We start from the raw sequence: 6,000 nt of genomic DNA, 5'->3' as shown, positions 1-6,000 counted from the left end.
TGATCAAAACACCCGTAGATCCAAGTTTGCATCTTTCCAAAAATAAAGGTGAACCCATATCTCAATTAGAGTATTCGAAGATCATAGGCAGTCTGATGTATCTCATGAACTGCACACGTCCAGATATTGCTTATGCTGTAAACAAACTCAGCAGATTTACAAGTAATCCTAGCAATGATCATTGGAAGGCATTAATAAGGGTACTTAAATATTTAAGATACACCTTAAACTATGGATTACAATATACGAGATATCCCGCGGTCCTAGAAGGTTATAGTGACGCAAATTGGATATCTGACACAAATGATTCATAATCCACAAGTGGTTACGTATTTACCATTGGTGGTGGGACTATATCATGGAAGTCTTCTAAGTAAACTTGCATTGCTCGATCCACAATGGAATCGGAATTTATAGCTTTAGACAAAGCTGGAGAAGAAGCCGAGTGGCTTTGAAATTTCTTAGAAGAAATCCCTTGTTGGAATAAGCCAGTGTCCTCAATAATAATTCATTGTGATAGTCAATCAGCAATTGGAAGGGCACAAAACACTATATATAATGGTAAGTCTAGACAGATCCGTCGTAGACATAATACCATACTGACAATTGATATCTAATGGCATTATCTCCATTGATTATGTAAAATCAAAGGAGAATCTAGCGGATCCACTTACAAAAGGTATACCAAGAGATCAAATGAATTGTCTATCAAGAGGAATGAGACTAAAACCTCGAAATTAAATCTTGTAGTGGATACCCAACCTAGTTGACTGGAGATCCTAAGATCTAGGTTCAAAAGGGACAACTAAATTACAAGATTGGTAGAAACACCTTAGAGAAATCTCCTACCTATTCCTATGATAAGAGGTGTTGCCCACAAAGGGGTATGAGGCTAGGTTTTACCTTTAATGATTCCTAAGATATACTAATACGTATGTTGGAGTATAGTGGGATACTCTCCTAGGAGATCACCGGCGTAAGTGCGAAGAGTGGCCGCTTCAATATGAAAAGCACTCGCGAAACCAAGAGGTGTCCATGGCCGAAATGGACTCAACAGTGAGAACATAATGAAATGTTAGAAATGTTATTGTGTAAATATAATTGTCTTGGTTTACACAAAACGGCGAATAGTTCAAGGCATCACGTCCACTAATTGCCAAGTAAATCCGATTATATCTTACTAAGGAAGGTTCAAAGCCAAAAGCTACCTATCCTGATGCAATAATATTTCGCTAGAACGCTATTTGTCGAGTCAGCATTGTCACATGCATTAATTTTCATTCATGCGGGGGATTGTTAGAAAAAATGAGTTCTGTACTCATTTAGAATCGGTAAAATAATTTGAACGAGCTACGTAGCAAACGGAATTATTTTCGATTACCAATTAGGGTGAATGAGAAATTAATTGAGTTCAAATTTTATCAAATGAAAAGATTGAATCGAAAATATTATATATATATATATAATATTATATATTATAATATTGTAATATATTATTATATTGTAGTATTATATATATATATATATATATATATATATATATATATATATATATATATATAATTTAAAAAAGGGACTTGAAAAATATTGAAATCACACGGCCAAATGGCCGTGTGACTTCGTGAATATGGCGCCTCTTCACTTTGGTCTTGGCCGAATGGCCAAGATGGTTTTGATTCAAATTTTGAAGTGATGTGATGAAGTGATGCATTATTTCATGAAGGTTTTTCATTTTCTATAAACAGCACATCCCTCATTTGCATTCATTGCTCATTTTCTCTTCTTCCTTTCTCTCTTTAATTTAGTTCTATATGCGAATTTTAAGCACTAGTGCTTAAAGTTCAAATTTTCAAGATATAAAGTCTTGAGTTTGAATCTTCTAAGCTTATATGCTTAATTCGAACTTTGGAATTAAATTTGAGAGTTGTCTTCTAGTTTTGAGTTTTTTAAGCATTTGCGCTTAAATCCAAGTTTTGCTAGATTTAAACTCTTGGAATTGGATTTTTAAGTTTAACGCTTAGAATTCAAAATTAGAAAGTTTGCATACCATATTGATAGCGTTCTAAACATCTCAAGATCGTGTGGCTTTAAAATTTGTAGTGCTACTATTTTAAAGCCGTAGTCGTTGTATCTTGGGAAACGAATTGCCCACAACCGTGAGCATCGGGGCGGGGCAATATCGTTTTAAGGAAAAAGAGTCAAACTCTTGCCTCGACTATTTTTCTCCTAGCCATTTGGTTTACCCATTTCTATCCCGAGATTTCCCAAGCAAAAAGAATATCATACCAACAATCTTAAAACGATATTAGAACCAAAATGGCCTCAACAAGTACGACGACTCCAACTGTCCATCATGGAGAAAAACCTGAAAAGTTCCATGGTACTGATTTCAAGCGATGACAACAAAAAATGCTTTTCTACTTGACCACCTTGGCTTTGGCAAAATTCCTAAAAGAAGATCCGCCTACTGTTGACGAAGAAGAACAAGATACTCAAAAGAGGGCAGTCGTTGATGCAAGGAATCATAGCGACTTTCTATGCAAAAACTATATCTTGAATGGACTAGACAATGCACTCTACAACGTGTATTGTCAAGTGCAAACGGCAAAGGAATTATGGGAGTCACTTGAGAAAAAATATAGATCTGAGGATGCCGGCTTGAAGAAATTCATTGTCGGACGATTCTTGGATTTCAAGATGATTGAGTCCAAACCGATTATGGCCCAAGTGCAAGAGTTACAAGTAATTCTGTAAGAAATTCATTCGGAAGGAATGAACCTTAGTGATTCATTCCAAGTGGCGGCCATGATTGAAAAGTTGCCTCCTATGTTGAAAGATTTTAAGAATTATCTCAAGCATAAACGCAAAGAGATGAATCTTGAAGACTTGATTGTGCGCCTAAGAATTGAGGAGGACAACAGGGCATCCGAAAGGAAGGTCGGAAAGGGCAATTTTGATGCGAGAGCAAATTTGGTGGAACAAAACTCTAGCAAGAAGAGAAAGCACCAAGGAAATGGTCCAAAGAAAGGAAAGGCCAAAAAGTTTAAAGGAAATTGCTATAATTGTGGCAAGCCTAACCATTTGGCACGAGATTGCCGAAAAAGGAAATGTAATCAAAAGAAGTCAAGGGACCAAGTGAACATCACCGAAGATGAGAAATTTTCAAATGACATGTCGTATCTCATGCTTTCCGCTGTTGTGTTTGAAGCCAATCTAGTGGACAATCCAAAAGAATGGTTCATCGACAGAGGAGCAACAAGACATGTTTGCGCCGAAAAGGAAATGTTCTCTACCTATACCCCGATTAGTGGACGACAACTCTTCATGGGTAACTCTACTACGTCAAAAATTGTGGCACTTGGAAAGGTGGTGCTCAAGATGACATCCGGCAAGGAACTAACGCTTATTGATGTGCTACATGTTCCGGACATCCGAAAGAACCTCGTGTCGGGATCAGCACTTGTCAAGGCTGGATTTAGACTAGTGTTTCATTCTAGAAAATTTGTACTATCTAAGAATGATATGTTTGAAGGAAAAGACTATCTAGAAAAGAGCCTTTTCAAACTGAATGCGATGAATGTACTTCGTAACATTGAATGCAATAAAAGTACCAATTCTATTTACTTGGTTGAGTCGTGTGATTTATGGCATGATCGTTTGGGTCATGTAAGTTATAATTCACTACGTAAGCTAGTAAATTTAAATTTATTGCCTTCAATTGACGTAAACAAAAAACACAAATGTGAGATTTGTGTAGAGGCAAAATTTACAAAGGCCTCGTTTCCACCCGTGGAAAGAAATACAACACCTATAGAGTTAATTCACACTGATTTATGTGATTTGAAGTTTGTGCAAACTAGAGGAGGAAAAAAGTATTTCATTACTTTCATTGATGATTGCACAAGGTACTGCTATGTCTATTTGCTATGTAGCAAAGATGAGGCTCTTGAAGTCTTTAAACACTATAAGAATGAGGTTGAAAACCAATTGACTAAACGAATATTCGTAGTGATAGAGGTGGAGAATATGGAGCACCATTTGACGAATTTTGTTGCGAAAGTGGCATTATTCATCAAACTACTGCGCCATATTCACCACAATCAAATGGTATTGCTGAAAGAAAAAATCGCACTCTTAAAGAAATGATGAACACAATGTTATTGAGTTCAGGATTACCCCAAAACTTGTGGGGGGAAGCAATCCTTTCAGCCAACTATATTCTTAATAAAATACCACACAAAGTTAAGGACGAAACTCCTTACGAATTATGGAAAGGCCACAAGCCTTCCTACAAATATTTAAAAGTGTGGGGGTGTTTGGCAAAAGTTGAAGTGCCAAAACCAAAACAAGTAAAAATTGGACCTAAGACAATAGATTGCATATTTATTGGATATGCAAATAGTAGTAGTGCATATCGATTTTTGGTACATAAATCTGAAATAAGCGATGTGCACGAAGGAACAATTATTGAATCAAGGAATGTTGTCTTCTTTGAAACAACATTTCCTTGTAAAGAAAATAAAGAAATAAGTTCTCGAAAAAGGACTTATGAAACTACGAGCGGTGGAGTTCAAGAAGAACAACTAGAACCACGACGTAGTAAGAGGGCTAAAACAACAAAGACTTTTGGCCCTGATTTTCTAACTTATATGTTGGAAAATGAACCAAGGACAGTTAGTGAAGCACTATCAAGTCAAAAGCTACCTATCCTGATGCAATAATATTTCGCTAGAACGCTATTTGTCGAATCAGCATTGTCACATGCATTAATTTTCATTCATGCGGGGGATTGTTAGAAAAAATGAGTTATATACTCATTTAGAATCGGTAAAATTATTTGAACGAGCTACGTAGCAAACGGAATTATTCTCGATTACCAATTAGGGTGAATGAGAAATTAATTGAGTTCAAATTTTATCAAATGAAAAGATTGAATCGAAAAGATTATATATTTATAATATTATATATTATAATATTGTAATATATTATTATATTGTAATATTATAATATATATATATATATATATATATATATATATATATATATATATATAGATATATATAATTAAAAAAATTGAAATCACACGGCCAAATGGCCGTGTGACTTCGTGAATATGGCGCCTCTTCACTTTGGTCTTGGCCGAATGGCCAAGATGGTTTTGATTCAAATTTTGAAGTGATGTGATGAAGTGATGCATTATTTCATGAATGTTTTTCATTTTCTATAAATAGCACATCCTCATTTGCATTTATTGCTCATTTTCTCTTCTTCCTTTCTCTCTTTAATTTAGTTCTATATGCGAATTTTAAGCACTAGCGCTTAAAGTTCAAATTTTCAAGATATAAAATCTTGAGTTTGAATTTTCTAAGTTTATACGCTTAATTCGAACTTTGGAATTAAATTTGAGAGTTGTCTTCTAGTTTTGAGTTTTTTAAACATTTGCGCTTAAATCCAAGTTTTGCAAGATTTAAACTCTTGGAATTGGATTTTTAAGTTTAACGCTTAGAATTCAAAATTAGAAAGTTTGCATACCACATTGATAGCGTTCTAAACATCTCAAGATCGTGTGGCTTTAAAATTTGTAGTGCTACTATTTTAAAGCCGTAGTTGTTGTATCTTGGGAAACGAATTGCCAACAACCGTGAGCATCGGGGCGGGGCAATATCGTTTTAAGGAAAAAGAGTCAAACTCTTGCCTTGACTATTTTTCTCCTAGCCATTTGGTTCACTCATTTCTATCCCGAGATTTCCCAAGCAAAAAGAATACCATACCAACAAAATTGTTATCTTCCGAGAACGTCACATTTGTATATCGATGAATGAATTACAGAACTTTGAATGTGTATGCACACTTACAAATTGACACTCTCAAAATCAGAATGAATGTAATGATATTAAAACCTTGTTGCATCAAGTTGTTTTGACAAATATTGAACAATATGTGGGGTGTATTCAATTCAGAGTTTTGATGACTTTTAATGACTTTTTTAAATGATAGACT

This window comes from Primulina eburnea, chromosome 8 (assembly GCF_022965805.1).
Source record: "Primulina eburnea isolate SZY01 chromosome 8, ASM2296580v1, whole genome shotgun sequence".
Classification (NCBI taxonomy): Eukaryota; Viridiplantae; Streptophyta; class Magnoliopsida; order Lamiales; family Gesneriaceae; genus Primulina; species Primulina eburnea.
This window is presented reverse-complemented; position numbering follows the sequence as displayed.